Source organism: Sus scrofa, chromosome 8, assembly GCF_000003025.6.
Source record: "Sus scrofa isolate TJ Tabasco breed Duroc chromosome 8, Sscrofa11.1, whole genome shotgun sequence".
NCBI lineage: Eukaryota > Metazoa > Chordata > Mammalia > Artiodactyla > Suidae > Sus > Sus scrofa.
In genome coordinates this window covers 107442600-107464462 of record NC_010450.4, presented here as the reverse complement: position 1 = coordinate 107464462, position 21863 = coordinate 107442600, and positions in this window count along the sequence as shown.

Here is a 21863-nt window from a genome sequence, read left to right as displayed (position 1 = left end):
AGAAAATAGACACAAGCAAAGAACTATATACTAAGGAGTGTTACATGAATGAAGAGCCACAGTAATTCCTATAGTTGCTTGAATTCCTAGTTTTGCCAGTTACTGGATACATTTTGTCTGTAATTTTCACAAGTATTATATGTATGTAGTAATTTAGCACCATTTTTACAGTATGTGAAGTGTATGCCACTTTTTGGTATTTGTACCATTTTGACAATTCAACAAAAGCTTCTAGAATTTATACTCTGTCTACAAGGACATAGCCTTTTCAATAGGTGAGGGTGCTTCTCTGATTCAGAACTAGTATTTTTTTTTTATTTCAAGTGTTTTTACTTCTTTTTCATTTCCCCAATACATTATTTTTTTTCTACTGTTCAGCATGGTAACCCAATTACACATACATGTATACATTCTTTTTGCTCACATTATCATACTCCATCATAAGTGACTAGACTTAGTTCCCAGTGCTACACAGCAGGATCTCATTGCTAATCCATTCCAAAGCAATAGTCTGCATCTATTAACCCCAAATTCTCAATCCATCCCATTCCCTCCCCCTCCCCCTTGGCAACCACAAGTCTATTCTCCAAGTCCGTGATTTTCTTTTCTGTGGAAAGAAAGGTTTTTTTGTGCTGTATATTATATTCCAGATATAAGTGATATCATACGTATTTGTCTTCTCTTTCTGACTTACTTCACTCAGTGTGAGAGTCTCTAGTGCCATCCATGTTGCTGCAAATGGCATTATTTCATTCTTTTTTATGACAGATGAGTATTCCTGTGCGCAGGTGTTGTGTGTGTGTGTGTGTGTGTGTGTGTGTGTGTATCACATCTTCCTAATCCAATTGTCTGTTGATGGACATTTGGGTTGTTTCCATGTCTTGCTATTGTGAATAGGGCTGCAATGAATGTACAGGTGCATGTGTCTTTTTTAAGGCAAGTTTTGTCTGGATATATGCCCAAGAGTGGGATTGCTGTGTCATATGATAATTCTATGTATAGATTTCTAAGGTATCTCCATAGTGATCTCCATAGTGTTTGTAGCAGCTTACATTCCCACCAACAGTGCCGGAGGGTTCCCTTTTCTCCACACCACCTCCAGCATTTGTTATTTGTGGACTTCTTGATGGCCATTGTGACTGGTATGAGGGGGTATCTCATGGTAGTTTTGATTTTCATTTCTCTAATAATCAGGGATATTGAGCATTTTTTCATGTGCTGGTTGGCCATCTGTATATCTTGCCTGGAGAGATGTCTGTTCAGGTCTTTGCCCATTTTTCCATTGGGTTGTTGGTTTTTTGCTGTTGAATTGTATAAGTTGCTTGTATATTTTAGAGATTAAGCCCTTGTTAGTTGCATCATTTGAAACTATTTTCTCTCATTCAGAGTTTGTCTATTTTTAATGGTTTCCTTTGCAGTGCAAAAGCTTGTCAGTTTGATTAGGTCCCATTGGTTTATTTTTGCTTTTATTTCTGTTGCTTTGGGAGACTGACCTGAGAAAACAGGTAAGGTGGATGTAAGGTGAGTGTAAGGTGGATATCAGAGAATGTTTCGCCTATGTCCTTTCCAGGAGTTTGATTGTGTCTCTTCTTATATTTAAGTCTTCAGCCATTTTGAGTTTATTTTTTGCATGGTGCAAGGCTGTGTCCTAGTTTCATTGATTTGCATGCAGCTGTCCAGGTTTCCCAGCAATACTTGCTGAAAATACTGTCTTATCCCATTTTAGGTTCTTGTCTCCTTTGTCAAAGATTAACTGACCATAGGTGTCTGGGTTTATTTCTGGGTTCTCCATTCTGTTCCATTGGTCTGTATGTCTGTTTTGGTACAAATACCACAGTGTTTGATTGCTATGGCTTTGTAATATTGCCTGAAGTCTAGTAATTTAATTTGGATGAAGAGGAGGAAAGAATCAGCAGCATGCTAGGCTTGACTTCAGTGAGCCATAAATCAGAAATGTCACAGGAGGTGATCTGGAAGATAGGGAAGCAACTAGTAGTCAGGGCCCCATTTGACTGATAGGGAGGTATATTATACCAAGATATTTGGGAATACTCAAATTAGTTATCACTTTTTAAATTTATTTAATGAATTCATTTAACCAATTTCGGTTCACATATTTACCAACTGCCCTGTTGACCACTTGGAATTCTACATAAAATTTGAAAACAGATCATATCTGACCTCATTCAGTTTGCAGTCTACAAATAATGAGTGAACATTAGCTCCATGTTAGGCAATGATGAAAACCCTACTTTATGTCTCTCATAGCAAGTTAGTAATAATAAATAAAGAGGTACATTCAAGTAGCTACAGGGAAAAGCAGATCCTGTTTTTTTGTTTTACTATCAATGCTTTTAATGAAGTCAAGATGAGAGGAAGGAAATATTACTGGCAAGTAGAGATTGGACTGGGGTTAGGATAATTTCTTAAATGAGGCTTTTGGATTAGGCTTTTAATTATGCTAGAATGGCTTTAAAAGTTACATACAAAACTTTGCAGAACAATATAATTCATAATAGATTTATGATATATAAGCTTAGAAATGCTAAAATATTTTATATAATATATGGTTTACATAATACCAATGTGATTACTTATTCATTATTTCAAAAATTTTTGAGGATCTATTTTGTGTCAATTACTGTGTTAAGAACAATAGATATAATGATGAATTTAGTAAAGATGGCATTAAATTTTAAGGAGTCTCGTGGGGAAAATGAAGACCATTAAAGTACTTGTAGAGTATGCATGAATCAAAAAATGGAAATAAAACGAGTAAACAAGCAACTGACCTTAACCAGAAGTTAAATAAAGCTGCTCTGCAGAAATATCATCTAAAGAGAACTTTAAATTATGAAGAGGAGATGGTGATATGTTAGAACTGCAAGGAAAGAGTTTTCCAGACAGTGAGTATATGTGTAGTAACAGAGTCTGAAAAGAAACTTTATCTTCAAATCAAAAGTCCACCCCTATTAAAAGTGTAACAAAAAAGAGCAGAGGGTGAAGACACAGAGATGAGATTTTGAAGGTACATCCAAGCCATTGTGCTCATTCACAATAATTTTTTTCCAAGTAAATAAATGGTTTAAAGGTTTATAAATGGCAAAAGACACATTAATCTTTACATAAAATTGGATTCTCCTTGTCATGGAGAATAAGTATTGTTATGATCATGTAAACTTAAATGCTATGAATATTCTCTAATTATTGAATGAAGAATTGTATGTGTTGGCATATGTGTCTGCATACATATTCATTACATTACATGTGCTAATTTTACTTTTCAAATCTCCTGGATACTTGCTATTGTTTTAACTTCTTTATCTATTAATTTATACAGTAGTGGTGAATTCTTCCTCTTATTTTTATGTAATAACCTTCTTCAAAAAGTAATTCCTCTAATCTAATATCCATACCAGCTCTTTTTAAATAAGCAATTGCCTAGTGAAGCATACCCCAGGCAATTTTCCCAAATGTTCTCCTGAATACAAAGTACTGTAAAAATACTTGATTTTTGTATTTAACTTAGTTAAATACATTTAACTTAGTTATTGTCTATTTCCCAATATGTTGTTATTTCTGTTTTCCCTTTTTGTCCTGTCATTATTGGATTGAGAATTTCTTATGATTCCATGTTCATATCTTTATTATTGGTTTATTAGTTCCTCTTTTCCTATAATCTTTAGTTATTACTCTAGGCTTTATTCTATTATCATGTTTCACAATCTATTTTAACTAATAAATGCTGACTCCTCTTTGGGATGAAGACATAAGTTCTTCAGAGGTTACCAAAGAGTACTGTACTACTATCTTAGGGAATGTACTCTCTTTGTTTTTATAGGATGTATTTCTGGGGTTTTGTCAACAGAAGGCTGCCCCTTTTTTGATGGGTACTACTAATGATTGTCCAAGTCCTTATCTTCTGAATCTAGTTGACACATGGGAAATGTATAGCACATGCTGTTGTATAATACATGCTAAACATTGGTAGCTCAGGATGCCTACCTCTGTCCTCTGTCTTTACTCTGACATCTAAGACCCCTCTGATCAATCTCATCTATTTAAAAATCACAAGGTGGGAGCCAGACAACAGTCTCCATGGTACCACAGGTCCTAAACTTTAGGATATACTGGCCAAATCCTCTGTGAATTCTCAGCTGCATTTTGCTATAGCTGTAGGGTGAGATAGGGAAAATAATACATATACATCAACACTTTATATATGACAAAAGTAGGATTATTTCTTTCTCTCTTTCTTTTTTTTGGGGGGGGGGCGTACCCACAGCATATGGAGTTCTCAGGCTAGGGGTTGCATGGGAGCTGCAGCTGCCTGCCTACAGCACAACCACAGCAACGCCAGATCTGAGCAGCATCTGCGACCTCACCACAGCTCATGGCAATGCCAGATCCTCAATCCACTGAGAGAGGCCAGGGATCAAACATGGATTCTCATGGATCCTAGTTGGGTTTATTACCAATGAGCCAAACTCCTATTGCTTTATTTACTAAGTATTTCATTCACTTCAGTCATTTAGTTTGAGGAAGAGAATAATGATCAAGGCAAGTAAAATCACATGCTAGATGTTAACTATATTATCCAAATCCTAATTAAAGTTTTTAAATGTGTTTTCTGGTGAATCTGATGATTTTCTGACATTAATGTGTCAACTATATAAGTAAATATAAACATTATATATATTTAAAGTACTTAAGGGATTCTTTTTTTTTTTTGGCAAGAATTTTTCAAAACATCTTTCCAGGAGTTCCTGTTATGGCTCAGTGGTAACAAATCTGACTAGTATCCATGAGACACAGGTTCATTCCCTGACCCCCCCGCAGTGGGTTAAGGATCCGGTGTTACCCTGAGCTGTGGTGTGGGTCACAGATGCGGCTCAGATCCCATGTTGCTGTGGCTGTGGTAGGCTGGCAGCTGTAGCTCCCACTTGACCCCTAGCCTGGGAACCTCCATATGCCTAGGGTGCAGCTTAAAAAGACAGAAACAAAAACAAAAACATATTTCCATCTCTCCTTTCTTAAAAAAATGTTTAAAAATGACTGGGTCACTTTGCTGTACAGCAGAAATGGAAGGAAACTTATAAATCAACTATACTTTAATGAAAAAGTTTTTAAAATGTATTACATGAATCTTATAAACTCTGAGCATGTAATAAGCCTAATAGAAAGTACACAAACATCAATGTGCACTGCATACATTTAATTTTGTAAGAATATAAAATAAAAAATCTTGATAAATAAATAAAACATTTTAGAAATGTATTTTATATTCTGAAGCTACATATACTTAGGCTTTTCTTTAAATTCATTTTAATTGTGGTCCAATGTATATACCTATATTTCTTAAAATAAAATTAATTATAAAATCTCATCAAAATTCATAATGTTTAATTGTATTATTTGGAAAAAAGTGGAAGAACCAGGGAAAAGGGAAAGGAGTAAAAACTAGGTAAATTTACAAATCAATTTATAAATACTTCTTTTAGGTACGCAATACCAGATTAAACTCTGTCCTATATCACCACAACACATGTTTATATATATTTATCTCTATAATATTCTCAGTAGCCAGTTGTAGCCAGGCTACAGCTCCAAGCTGGACATTTCCATTAGCATAGTCAATTAACAACCAAAATTCAATATGGACAAAAAAATAAAAACAAATATTCTTCCTATTTCACTTTATTCATTTCATATTTTAATATGATATAGCCTTCAAAATCTAATGGTGTCCCTCATTCACTAAGGTTTCTTCAAATTTCTACTGCACAATTTTTTCTCTATTCTTTGAATGATTTTTTTTGGAATTTATTACCAATTATATATATTTTTCTATTGTTATTTTTATTTTTTCCTTTTGAGGGCTGAACCCACAGCATATAGAGGTTCCCAGAGTAGGGGTCAAATCTGAGCTACAGCTGCCAGCCTACACCACTACCACAGCAACGGGGGATTTGAGCCTGTCTGTAACCTACACCACACCACAGCTCAAGGCAACGCCAGATTCTTAACCCATTGAGCAAGGCCAGGGATTGAACTTGCAACCTCATCGTTCCTAGTCAGATTCATTTCTGCTGCACCACGATGAGAACTCCCCCAGTTATATTTTATATTAGTCCTGTCTTCAGGAAGATGATAGCATTACTGATGATAAGAGTAGGTCTTGTTTACTTTCTATTCCACATGATTCTAATGCTTTATGTTGAATATCGTACATACTCAAAAAATATCTGTTCTTTGATCATTAATTAAAGGGTATGGTCATTTCTAGAACTGTTATTTTCATGGATAGATACAAGGGAAATTAAGAGTAAAACTATAAGCACTGGAATATGTTAACATTAAGTAGTATTTAATTAGATTATATGCATTATTGTAACATCAAAGATATAACTGAAAATTTACATTAGTAAAACAGAATAGAAAATGCAGTATTGCACTTTTAACAAGAGTACTTAATATACATTACCAGTAAATTTTGTTCTATCCAAAGAATTTACAAGATAGTATGACATCATATTTTATCTTTAACAGACATCACTGTAGCATAATTGTACTTCCTGAAATCCTCTATTTTCCTTTCCCAGAATGTGAGGTCACTTGCAGAAGTATATTTAACTATAAATCAATGTAGTTTTCAAATTACTGTTATCAAAATTAAAATAAACTTTAGAATTGAAGTATTCCAAACCTTCAAAAGCTATCACTCAAATGAATACATTGTAGTACATCAAAAGAAGGGATACCAGATATTCCCAAGCATAGAGAAATAATTTATAAGCCAGTAAGATACAGAATACAGCCATGAAAACAAAGCATTGAGCAAAGTTAAGAGTAGATGTTGAGCTGTGTTTCAAGTACTTGCAGCTCTGAATAAAATGTGCTGACATCAAAATAAAGAAGACAAAATTTCTTTTGCAGAGAACTGTTCCAAATCATCAGATAAATGCAAACTCTGAAATTATTCAATTGAATTAACTAACTTAACTTGTATTGCCATGTAATGAAAGATAAGCAAATATCTGACGATAAATACTGGGTCAAAGCAAATTAAAATGTGTAATATATAAATTAGTAAAATAGCAATGCCACATCAGCAGTTTTATAAGGACCAAAATATGTCTTAAATTATACTAATATCTATATTTGATTTTTATAATTTTTACATTATAAACAAATATTATTTGATGAATATAATTTAAATATAATTGAATGGAAGTTTATTAAAGTTTAATTGAATATTTGAAAATAGGAAAAATAACTTCCGTACCTCATTACCTGCTTATAAATTCGTTTACTTTTAAGCACTCATTAGAATCAACCACAAAATGACTACTTATAGGAAATTATTGAGTTTTGTGAGCTGTAGATTAAGAAATCCTGAAAACTAATAGATGTTTTCTATGTTTTTTTTTTTCCTGTTCTCCTCATCTTTTTTGTTTCATTATTATTTGTTGTCTTTATATTCATTTTATTTCCATTTACTGAAGAAATATTTCTTGGGTTCTTATGATGAGTCATGCCCTGTTTTAGATACTTGGGGTACATCAATGACAAATCAAAATTCTGCATGCAGGGGGCTTTTTATTCCAGTAGGAGTAGAAGTTTAATAAGCATACAGAATAAATTAAATATATAATACATTTGAAGATGACAATTGCTGGTGACAAAACAAAACAGTAAGAAGGCTGAAGAATGTGAGAGAGGAATAAAGCTTTTAAAGTTGGGGTAATCAAGGCACATTTTAGGTCAGAACCTTCTATCGATTATGAGAAATTCTTGCATTTACTCTTAGGTATTTGTTGTATTTCTGTGGATCCCTGATTACTTTTATTTAAGTAGTGTTTTGGTGTATTTTAAAAATCCCTCACTTGAGGAGTTCCTGTCATGGCTCAGTGGAAACGAATCCAACTAGGAACCATGAAGTTGTGGGTTCAATCCCTGGCCTCGCTCAGTATGGTGTAGGTCACAGATGCAGCTCGGATCTGGCATTGCTGTGGCTTTGGCATAGGCCAGCAGCTATAGCTCTCATTAGACCCCAGCCTGGGAACCTCCCTATGCCATGGGTGAGGCCCTAAAAAGACAAAAAGACAAAAAAATTTAAAAATTAAAAAAAAATTAAGTAGGCTGTTTACATATCTCATTTTTTCAAACTGTTGTTTTTTTCAAACTTTGATAGTTTCTTGTTTCATAAAAGCAGTATCTTCATGTTTGGAGAATATAAACTACATATTTCACTTTCTTGTAGAAAATGATTATTTCTCATAGATAATGATTTTAATCTATATCCTGTTTTTACTGGGTTATATGGAAATTCTCATTTATGATTTTCATTTTGTAAAGATTTTATCATTGTACTAGTTGTCTCTTCCTATAAAACAAATTACCCCAAACACTATAGCTTAAACCCACACAAATTTATTATCTCATAGTTTCTATAGGTCAGAGCCCTGTGCACACAGCTTAGCTGGACTCTCTGCTTCAGTGTCTCACAAGACTGCAATCAAGGTAGAGCCAGGGTTATTATCACATCAGAAAATTGAGTGAAAATCTGTCTTCAAGCTTCTTCAAGTTGTTGGGAGAATGCATCTCCTTATGTCTGGAGGACTAAGCTAATATTTTCTCTCTGGCTACTGGCAGGAAACCACCAAGCTCCTAGAGGTTTCCCACATTTCCTTGGAACATATCCCACTCCACTGGCCCACTCACAATAAGGTGGTTCATTTTTCTATCCCAGCAAAGACATGGTTATTTTTTTCAGTTATACAGTGTGACAGAGCCTATAAATAGCATACCAGAAACACGAGGATAACATCATAGCATCATTGGCATACTCTAGGCACAGAAACTCCCATACTCAATGGGAAGGCTGTAATTTAGAGCATGAACATGGGACTACCCTAGAGTTGGTTGGCCTACCACAATTATAACTGTAAATGTTTATGTTCAGGCCTGGTGGTTTACAACAAGCAGCATCCATGGGATATCCTTAGCTCTCTTTACTACTTATTTTGAGCATTGATCTCTCAAGTACAATTCTCAACTCAAATTACTTGTTTAGCCTACCAGGCATTTATATACTGGTGTTCTGTGTTGTAGCCTGATCATATGGTCCTCTGACAAGACTAGAGAATAGGTATAACTTAAATAAACTTTCTCTTACTAATATAATAATTTTAAAACCCTCTGTTGTTTTCATCTTTGAATTTTTATGCAACTGTTTTTCTTTATGCTATGAGTACTAGAATACAAAATATTATAAAATTCCTTTCCACTTTGAACATTATTATAAACATAAATGCCTCTAAATGCTTGCTAAATTAAAAGAACTGATCCTGATAATGATGTAGAGTTAGACACATGGATTTGGGGTCAAAATTTTTGTGTGACTGGTTTGCAAGATAGCTCCTACAAATGTTAGGTATGATTTCTTTATATTCTAGGCATCATATCCTCTGCAATCTCTAGTTAAAATGAAACAATGGGAATGAATCAATGTCCATCTGTACATGCACTGAAGCATCTTGTCTAATTACACATGAGAATGTGGACCTTGTAGCTGAATTCCAATTATTGATGTTATTGTTAGAAAAAGTTTCCTCAAACCTTTTTATTTTACCTTCATTTTAAGTAATTTGTAAGTCCATGGAATGGATTTTCCTTCATTATATGTCACCATGGTTATTAGAAAAGTAAACTGACAGAATGTGTATTAGGCATTATATTTACCTAGAACCTTTCCATTTATTCTTGAGCTTATTATAGTAGTACATGTTGCTCATGAGAATGTTTAATCACTATTTTCAAACTTGTTATTTCACCATTCTAAATTATTATATGTTTAAAAAGTTCAATTTTTTATTATATCCACTAACTCATATCTATTTTAATTGTTTGTATAGCAAATGATGATCAAATTATTGTTATTAGTTGTCCTATATATTTTATTATTGATTTATGCAATTTATTTTCATAACTAAAAAGTCATAAAAGCTTAGATTCATCTAAAAAGAAGCATTACAGATAAGGCAAATTAACTGGGATTATGTTTTCTGAACTTTCCTACTAGGGAGGTAATATGTGTTAATAAATAATGATAAGGAATTTTCTCTTACACTACTTTCAACATGTATATTGATTAACCATTAATGTCATTTTCAATATTTTAAAGTCTGATAGTTTCAAATGCTTTAACTATACTTTTATGTTAAAACTGAATAAATTTAGTGTAATTTTACAGTATTTTAATAGTTTCCAATTGGGTAAGAAGTTTGCACTATTATCCATCTTATACCTGATTCAAATTATGGTTCATTAGATTGGTCTGCTCTCTTCTATATTAGGTATATGAACAAGAGACTGTGAAATTGAGGGTAAACACAAGTATAAATCAATAACTAAAAATATATCTTAATGAGGAAAGGTAAATTTTTATTAATAAAAAAACTTGTTTTATATTTTCACAGATATGAAGAACATAAGTCATATGGGGTGGGGTGTTGAGTGGTTCTATTGAAAGAATTATGGATTCTTTAAGATAAAAACCAATTTGAATGCATAGTTCTTTTTCTCCACTTTCATTTTTTATTCAGAAATTTAAAATATACATCATTTCCTCTAATTTATCACTCATTACTGCTTTACTAGCCTGGAAAATACTGCAATCATGTACTGTTTCTTTCTTGAGTATATCACAGTATTTTTCCCTAAAAGATATAGTATTTAAATATTTGTTGGCAGTTTTAACAGGAATACAGAGCCAGGAAAAGGAAATAGATATTATTTTGTCATTCATTACTATGATTTTTTGTTGATAAATATTTTTAGTCATCAAATGATTTTCTGTAAACAGTATTGAGTATATGCCTTACAAAATCCAGTACCCTTTGGGACTGAAAAAACAGCTCCATATAACTGTCTTTTAGGGCATTTTTTTCATTATATGGAGACCCAGCAAACCGGTAAGGTATACTCTACTTTAAGTTTAACTGATATAATCTCTCTTTCTATTTGTCTTAACTTTAATTTGCAGAGTTATGAGGTGGAATTTGTGAATTCTTTATAATCTCCCTATTAAAGAAATATTAGCCACATTTTAAACTCCATCATTTCTGGAAATTAAATGTCAAGTTTTACTTTCATATAGTTCACATTAAATCTGGGAAAATCTAATACATTAAGGGTGCTTGAAAAATATAAATTCATGCCACATTCATAATGTTACATTCTCCTAGAGAAAACTGTAGTATTAAAAAAATACATCATAAATATCTATAGAAAAGGAAATTTTTTTTTACAAGAATGGCAGAACAAAGACTAACATATGCAAGAAAAGAGGGCCAGAGATCACTCTAGATGCAGTAGAGATGGAAGAGATGGTAAGAGAATATTATCAATGACTACATGCCAACTTTTTTTTTTTTTTTTTTTTTGCTTTTTAGGGCCACACCGATGGCATGTGGAGGTTCCCAGGCTAGGGGTCAAGTGGGAGCTACAGCTGCAGGCCTATACCACAGCCACAGCAACATGGGATCCGAGCCGTGTCTGTGACCTGCATCACAGCTCATGGCAAAGCTGGATCCTTAACCCACTGAGCAAGGCCAGTGATCAAACCTGTGTCCTCATGGATCCTAGTTAGGTTTGTTAACCACAGAGACACGACAGGAAATACTACATCCCAACTATTTTTAGGCCAAAGTTTAAAGGAGGAAATGTCTAGAAAAAAAATTCAACAAATCTTACTCAAGATGAAATAAAAAAACTTGAACTGCGCTATGAGTATTTAATAATGTAAGCAGTGGTTAAACTGCACAGAAAGAAAACATCAAACTCAGGTGATTTCATAAGAGAAATCCACCTAACTTTAAGAACTACTCATCCTAATTTTATTTTAACTTTTTATTAAAAGAAGAAAACTCCTTACAACTCAATCAAGGAGATCAGCTTAACCTAATAACAAAACCAGGCGAAATGTCACAGGACAATTTCTTTCAGGTTTCAAGTTGCAAATTTTGTAAAAGAAAAAAAAAAAGGTAAATTAAATCTATCAGTGAAAATTCCCAATCACTAAATTTTTAAATTCCAATTTGCAAGGATGGTGTACTATTTTAAATATAGTAAATGTCATTTCCATATTAATACATCAGAGTGATTAGTTCTAAATTGGAAAAGATTAAAAATATTCTCTTTAAGAATAACATAAAAATCCCAGCAATATCCCTTCTACTCAAAATGATATTGGAAGCCCTAATCAGTTCAATAAAACAAGAAAAAGTAATTATGGTATAAGATGGAAAGGAGTAAATAAACTCTTATTACTTTAATATACTTTTATTATATAATACCCAATGACTCTATGACACTTTTAATATAAGAGGAGAGTTTAGTAAGTCAGTTGGATTACAAACAATATATAAAGTGAGTTATATTTTTTACATTTACAACCAACAAATAATCTACTTATAGACTGCATACTATTTAGTGTCTATTTGAATATATAATTTCCTGTAAATCAATCTAACAAAAATGTGAGTGTCCAATAGAAAAATTATCAAATATTTTTGAGATTAAAAATAAAACAAATAAATATGATACAAATAAACATATACAATAATATAACATTATGTTATATATATTCTGTATTACTATATAATAATATATAATACAACACTATATGTGTTTATATAATTTTCAAAAGTAGGAAATCAATATCACAAAGATGTTAATTTTTTAGAATTCAAACTGATTAAATAATATTACAATAAAATTTTCAATAAGGTTTTTTCTAGAACTAGGAATCATGGTTTTAAATTTTACATGACAGAGTTAAGGGCCAGAAAAATAACTAAGTACCATAAGAAGATGATCAAGGATGATGGCTTAACCTATCAAATATATACCCTAATAAGATGCATTAAGATTCTGAATTATAGGATATGAATATAAATCAGAAAAAGAAATAAAAAGTCAGAGATCTAAGGGACATATATATACGTGTAAAACTTTAGTACATGAAAGATATTGCTTTTCAAACCATTCCCTATACTGCATAAAAGAAAAACTGTTTATTAATAGAGCTGGAAATGTGTTATCAATATGAAATAAACTTAAACTGGGTCTCTAAATCACATTGTATAATATATCCAAGATTGACTATAATTATTTTAAAAAAATTTTAGCAACCCTACTAAAACTACATATAATACCCTCAGAACTCCATACTTCTTCAAAGCTTATAAATTCTACAGTTTGCTTCGTTCAGAGACATTGTTTTAGCAATGCAGTTCTCTCTTGATTAGAGGCAATAAATCTATTTTTTTTTTCACATATTGAGTACTGTGCCCTTTCTTCCACAGAGCAAGGGAGTGAATAGTATGTACAAGTGAGTGACTGTAATGATTTATCATAATGCTTAAGTTGACCAGAGAGGTGTGCAAAGATTCAAGGAGATGAAGAGCAATGCTAAAGAGATAGGATTAATAAGTAAGAGGTATTAGATGAGAGAACAATTACTGGAGTCAGAGTTCAAAAGGGAGTAAGTTGAAAATATAGTGGTTCCCAGGTTGGCATACATGAGTTTAAGACTACAAGAAGTTTTCAAGTGTTGGATGCACTCTCTGAGAAAAAAAGATGAGGTAAGGAAAAGATCCTCTTAATTGGAGGAGAGGAAGTCAAAGACTGAGTGGCAAAAATGCCAAAAGAATTATTTATATGTAAAGTGAAGTTGCCAATAACTGAGAAAGATTAGTATGAGGACAAATACTTTGAGACAAATACTAAACACATGGAAAAAAGAGGGGAATATCCTGGTGGGGAGTACACATAGCAACAATGATATATATCACATGTAATACAATCAGATTTGAAACCAAGAGTTTCTACCTTGCCACGGAAGATTATGAGAAAGATTTCTTAGAGAGTGGCCATGAGAAGAAAGGCTACCTCTTACTACATCCAAGTTCCATGGTACAAAAATCAAGGGGAAAAAATTAAGGGCTTTGTGGAAAGTAATTTCATGGAAGTAACAGATTTACAGAGCAAGAACTATCAGGAAATATTCTAAGAATGGGTAGAAAATATGAATCTTTTTAGTAATTGACATAGTTCAGAAACTGAGGAATTTGGGGAGAATGGGAAAGGATAGAGAATATATGGGGAATTATAGAACTAAAATATGGGAAATGAGTGTGGAGTTGGTGGTCTTCTGAAATAATCAGATAAAAATACAATGAAACTAGTCTTGGTGAACTCTAGTTGATTCTGTGTTCATTGAAGGAGAAAGGAGTAGGTCTGGGACTTCCCTTCATCCCTGTGATGTGACAACAAAGCTTACTTTTTGTATAAGTTCTAGGTTCACTCTTGTTGCCTCTTGAGTAGAGTGCACTTTTACTTTGAATGTGTTTTTCTTGTTCCTGTTGACGGAACTGAGTCATCAAGAAGCAATAAAACCTTGAGTGCAAGACTCAAGTTATACTCCCTCTTCTATCTATCTTCAAAGTCCTCATTGTGCTCTCTATAGAACGTTAATAACATTTTAAAATTAAAATATGAAAACCTACATAAGGAGGCAAAAGAACTGTACTCTGAAAATTATAAGAGACTGATCAAAGACACTGAAGATGAAACAAACTGGTGGAAAGATACACTGGTTCTTCGATTAGAAGAACTGATACTGTTAAAATGACCATACAACCAAGGCAGTCTACAGACTTAATGCAATCTCTATCAAAATACCAATGGCATTTTTCACAGAAATAGAACAAATAATTTTTAAATTTATATGGTTAAAAAAAAGATCCCAAATAGCCAAAACAAACATAAGAACAGATCTAAAAGAATCACACTCCCTGACTCAAGATTCTATTACAAGGCTACAGTAGGATATAATTTTTCAGGTACAAAAACAGGCATCTAATTTTTCTAGATTTTAGGTTGCTTCAAATGAGAGGGTATATCCAGTTCCTACTAATCCATTGGAGTCAAAAGCAGATGCATCATTTGTTCCTCTGTTCCTTCCTCTTTCGTACAATTATTATGGCATTTAAGTTACTCTATTAAGTTTTAAGGGTTTTTTTTTTTTTTTTTTTGCAGTATTTCTTATAGTAGTTTTAGGAGAAAATATCCTCTATAAAAGCCAATTTAGAGTAAATATTTTTCAACTTACTACAAATATGAGAAGCTTGATTCAGTACAGTTCTATTTATAGCTATGGATTATTTTATATCTGCCATGAATCATATGTATAAAGTATCTCTATAGTTTACAAGCTCCTCAACACAATGTAGTGATATTTCAATTAAAGAATAAAATACTTGTTAAATAATGGAAGGAAAATAATTTAGCTTTATGTATTATTCTTATTTATCATTCTTGTGTTCCTCATTCTTTCCTATAGAACTACGTGTCCATCTCTGTCATTTTATTTCATACTTTGAGGTTTTGCTTTTGAATTTCATTTAGCAGTGCTTAGGTGATGATAGATTTTCTTATATATCATAAAAATTTATATCATCTTGATTCTACTTTGAAAGTTTTAAAAATGAGAATGTAATATATGCTGATATTTTTCTTTAAGAATTTTAACCATTCCATTCCATTGTCTTCTGGCTTCTAATTTTTTAATATAAGATAATTGAGCCATCCTTTCTATCACTGTTTCTTAATATGTAAAGTGGTGTTTTTGTTTAACTACTTTCAATTTTTTCAACCCCTTTTTAATGAGCACCTCTTAATATTAGTGTTTTTTTCTATTTATTTTGCTTTGCGTTGCCAAACTCCTTATAAATGAAAGTTTTTCTCTTTCACAAATTTGGGAACTTTCCAGCCTTTCAAGAAATATTTTATTTTCTTTCATATTGTGTCTAAATCTTCAGTGGTACATTTGTTAGATGTCTGACACCACTTCTCATCTTAGTGAGGCTCCTTTCTTAATCTTTGTTTTAAGTTGGCATAGACTTTGGAATTCTATGGATTATCTTCAATTTCAATTTCTGATTTTTCTAATATCCTCAATCTATTGCTAATCCTATCCATTGGATTTTTTTTTTTTTACAAAATCTTTTGGATATTTTTTACAGTTTTGTTCCATAATTTATATATTTTTTAAAAAATAATTTCCATTTTCTACTCTAGTTATCTACCTGTTAATTTATTCTATCCATAGTTTCCTTTCATTTCTTAACTGCTAATTTCAATATTTGTGCCAACTCAGCATCAGTTTTTATTGACTGCTTTTTATCTTAACTATGGTTTAATGTTTCTTCTCATGCCTAATAGTTTTGCTTGTTCATTTTTACTCTAAACTAGACATCACAAAGGGCAAATTTTTATAAATCCTTGATTCTGTTACTCTTTTCTGTATATTGATGGTTTTGGTCTATGTAATATTTATATTTATCAGACTTAAACTGCAGCATTGTCTTCCCTGTGGGGGGCAACAGCTGAAATCTTTGCTTTGGTTTTTCAATCTTTCAGCTATTACTTTTCTCTTAGAAGTTTAATATTTCTTCCTCTTATGTGAGGCTTTGCCCTTTTATGACATTTTCCTTATTAAACGCTGTCCCTTTCTTCAGTAACATCTCTGGAAGCTCTTAATTTTGTAACTAGCAATACCATGACTTTTCACTGGCTTTATATTTGCCCCTAACTGTGCAAACTTCAGTATACCTTTATGTGGAAAATCATATAAATGTAAATATTCTATTTTACAGTTATCTTCTCTTAAGCATCTATGCATTTCTAGGGTTTTGTTTTGTTTTCCTTTGGATTGTCTCCAGTGCCTTCTAATATTTAGATGTTTAAATGTACTATTCGCAGTCATTAATTAATATCTGAATATCTGGAGCAGAACCAAAAGTCATGCTTTTTAAGGAGGGAAAATAAATGACTATAGTGTTTTGTGCCTTCTAAGATCTAAGAAAAGAAATCCTCAATGATTTCAGGCTAAATTGTGTTATGCAAACAAACACATAATTAGAATATCACTAAACTAATGTGATTATAATTAATGTAGCACACCTGCATAGCGATTACCTAAATTGGTCTAAATTAAATGTCCTAGATACTTACATTTACAATTAACATAAAATAAAAAATTTAATGAAGGATACCTTTTATATTTCATTTTGTCTACAGAAAAAGCATGACTCGTTGTGTTTGGAAGTCCAAGAATAGTGATTATTGTTGCAGTAAACATTGACAGTACCTCTAAATGTGCAATGAGTATTATTTCATTTCAAATATAATTTGAAGTATTCACAGACTATTAAGAAAAAATGTTAACATTCATGGAAGCTTAAAAGAAACAGCTTACTTTATGTTTAACATCTCCCTAAAAGGGGGAAAAAGGATTAAAGAATGATAGAAAAGTGGCAGTGCTCACAGAGATTTGGCTGTCTCAGAGTAATGCACAACATAGCCATGATTTATATCTATTATTATCCTCAGACAATATTTCCTGATATAAAAAACAAGAAAATCTCTTACTTAACGGTGACCTATTTTTTACCACTTCTTCCATTGCTCTGTTACTAAGCAACCAAAAGACCCAAAGAAAAAAGATTTGTAACACTTTTACATATATTATACACAGTAATGTACACCAAATGTGCTCCATATAGTGAATAAAAATAATGCTTTTGTATTTGTTTATCTAGGATTACAGGATTGTCACAACACCATATACCAAAGTTTTCTATTGCAACATATTTAAAGTGAGTTTTACTTAAAGAATTTGTTCATGTAGGAGCTGGAAAATTCCATTTTTTAGAAATCTTTTTTAAGTGGAACTTGTACTATGAGAATTTAAATTGTCTTTGTTTCCTCCTTGACATTAAGTAGAAGAACACCCCTGGTTCAAAGTTCTTCTGACTCTTTCTAAATAGCTCTCAACTTCAGCTTTCTTTTTAGTTTTATATTTTTAAATTTTTTGGCCATGAGCATAGCATGTGGAAGTTCCCAGACTAGGGATCAAACCCATGCCTGAAACACTGTGACCTGAGATGCTGCAGTGACAATGATGGATCCTTAAACCACTACAACATAAGGGAATCCAGCCTTACTTTTGTTTTATGTACACTACTCACTTCATCCTCTAATACATCTTATCAATATTGCCTTCAAAAAAATTAATCTCCCAAGCAATTACTGCATTACTACCTAATGAAAAGAGCTGCAGCTCTTGGATCTAGCATAAATTCTAGATAGAACCTTGTTACACAATAATAGACCCTTGAAGTATATTTTATGTAACAATGTAACAATATGTCATGGATTCTATACAAGCTATATTTTTCTTTACCTGAAAAAAATTGTAGAACATTTTACAGAAAACATTTAATAAGAAACAAAGAAAAATTTTAATAAAATTATGAAGTCATAAAGACTTAAACATAAGACATGACACCATAAAACTCCTAGAATAAATCATTGACAAAACATTCTCTGACATAAATCATACCAATGTTTTCTTAGGTCAATTTCCCAAAGCAATAGAATTAAAAACAGAAGTAAACAAATGGGACCTTGTCAAACTAGGTTTTGCACAGAAAAGAAAACCATAAATATGGATTTTTGTAGTGCCTCACTGGGTTAAGAACCTAACTAGTATCCATGAGTATGTGGGTTGATCTCTGTCCTTACTCAGTGGGTTAAGGATCTGGCACTGCCACAAGCTGTGGCGTAAGTCACAAATGTGGCTCAGATCCTGCCTTGTTGCTGTGGTTGTGGTGTAGGCCAGCAGCTGCAGCTCCAATTTGACCCCTGGCCTGGGAAATTCCATGTGCTGCAGGTGTGGCCCTAAAAAGAAAAACAAAATACATAAATAAAATGAAGAGAGGAGGTATAGAATGCAAGGAATTAGTTGCAAACAGTGTGACCAACAAAGGCTTAATTTCCAAAATACACAAACAGCTCATATAACTCAAAAACAACAAAAAAATCAACAAAAATCAACAAACAATCTAATCCAAAAATGGGCAGAACTAAATAGGCATTTCCCAAAGAAGACATACAGATGGCCAATAAGCACTTGAAAAGATGCTCAACATTGTTAATTATTACAGAATTGTAAATCAAAACTATAATGATGTACCACCTCACTCCAGTCAGAATGACCGTATTTGATAAGTCTCTAATTAACAAATGCTGGAGCGGGTGTGTAGAAAAGGGAATCCTTGTACATTACTGGTAGGAATGTAAATTGATACAAGCATTATGGAAAACATTTTGGAAGTTCCTCAGATAAGTAAAAATAATACCTTGATCCACAATACCACTCCTGGGTATATATCCAGATAAAACTATAATTCAAAAAGCTACATGCACCACTATGTTCATAGCAGCCCTATTCACAATAGCCAAGACATGGAAACAACCTAAATGTCCATTGACAGATGATGGATAAAGAAGATGTGGTACATATACACAATGGAATACTACTCAGCCATAAAAAGAACAAAATAATGACATTGGTAGCAAAGTAGATGGATCTAGAGATTATCATACTGAGGTAAGTCAGAAAGAAGTAGACAAATACCATATGATATCACTTACATCTGGAATCTAATATACACCACAAATGAATCCTAATGGAAAGGAATATTAAAATGAATATATATGTCTATATATGTATGCGTAAAATACATATGTAGAAATGAATCACTTTGCCGTACAGTAGAAATTAATACATTATAAATCAACTTTACTTCAATTTAAAAAAAAAGGAAAGGTGGCATTAATGAAGCACCTATGTAACCCAAAACTGTTAGTTGCATTACAAGTATAATCTTAATATTGAGGCCATTAACCTCCCAGTAAGATTAAAGTGTATTATATTTGTTTAATCTGCTTTAAAACACCATAAATTGAGGGGTTTTAAGATTTTTAAAAATCACATTCTTTAATATATCCTCTATAACTAGAAAAGTAAAATATGACATCAGCATACCTAAGTTTGAGTAGTGAAGTTTTTTGTCCCCCCTGCCTTTTTTTTTAAAAAAACATGAAGAGAAGTATGGGAAAAAATATAAGTTTTGGTCAATACAATATTCACCTAAAATTTTTCTGTTTAGTTCTTTAACACTCAGAAGCATTTAACCAACAACATCTTTGGCAGTAGCATATTTTTTCTATGTCTTAGAAGCTTAGTTAAGAGTGATATACGTGTGTGTGTGTGTGTAAATACATATACAAATAAATATATATATGATTGATATGAAGTGTCAGAAGATTTAGCATTTTAATTTATATACTGAATCATAGCATAATTTAAAGAGGCATCTTTAAATCTAGGTTAATGTTTTATTTTATCAAATAACCAGCACCATTGATATCACTGACTTTTCCTTCATTCTTGGATCTCACTCTGCTGCTTACTAAGTTAATCTCTGTTTCTTATCCAATTCCACTCCGTATTTGAAATAGGAAGATAAAAATTATATATTTACATATATATTTACTTGTGAAACACATTTATCACTAGGGGAATTCTCATTCTTTGTATCTAGAGACAGTTCAACATTAACCCTGGATTTTATGCTTTTCAAAGATATCTGAAAATTATGAGTCCCGTATTTTATATTTCCTCTGACCCTCACGTCTGTGATCTCAAATGTTCTATTTATACCACCCTTCAGTAGTTGGAACAAAAGCTGGCTATTATAAGATTCCCACAAAATCATTAGTTTATTGAATAGAAACTTTATCTACATGTAACTGACCATGTGATGATTCAGCATCTCTATTTTAATTATAAGTGTTTGAATGACAGCATCAGTTTCAAGGAACCAGATTTCTTTCATTTGGGGTTTCTAATGCCCTTGAGGGTAGGAGTTCTCAATGTATGGTTTATAGAATTCTGGGGGTCTCCGAGACATCTTCAGGAAACTTCAAAGTCAAAACAATTTTCATAATTATACTGATATTCTACTTACATTTTATCCTATATTTATATTTGTACACAGGCTTTTCACTCTTCATTGCTGCGCAATTACAATAAATCGTTTTAAATGTGTAGTGTTGCTTAATAACTGCCTTGATGAAGCAGTAAAATTATTATTTGTATGAAATCTTTATCATTAGGTGCACATCCTTTAAATATTGTGAGACAAAAATGATAACTATTCTTAAATAAATGTTGCTAAATACTGAAAAACATGGTGGTTTTTCTCTAGGTAAATCATCTGTGCAATTTTTGTGTTTGTGTATGTGATTTTTGTATTAGTGTTTGTAATTTTTTTTTGTATAAAAGACCAATTCACTTGAAAAATAAAAACGGTTGAAGACAAACTTAGGGACAGCCTTAACACTTTACAAAGAAAAAAAAATAATACTTACTGTTACTAAATAATAGAGATTTCAAGCAAAAAAAAAAATAGAAAACCTACATCTGCTTCTGTGAACTTGTAATCTTTCCAACACCTAAAGGCTTTCCAATGAGACTGGTGGAGAAATTAATAAATGTGAATAGTCAGTATTACCTAAGGAAAAGTGTCAAAATTTGGAAGATCTATATAATCCTATTAAGCCAAAACTTTACAAAAGAATACAGCATAATATAGCAAAATTATTGCTGTATGAACTATAATGTAACAGAGTAGATTTTTTTGACATGGTTTTGAACTTCACATTATGAATAATTTTTAACAAACTAGAACTTGTCAAATTTTAATGGATTATCAAAACTATTCACAATTATGAGAAATGGCTATTAAAATATTTCTAGTTCTCCAACTACATGTTTGTGTGAGACCAAATTTTCCTCATATATTTTGACCTAAACGATATATTGCCATAATGCCATAAGTTGAATAAAGAATTAGAAATGAGAATTCAAATGCCTCCTCTTAAGC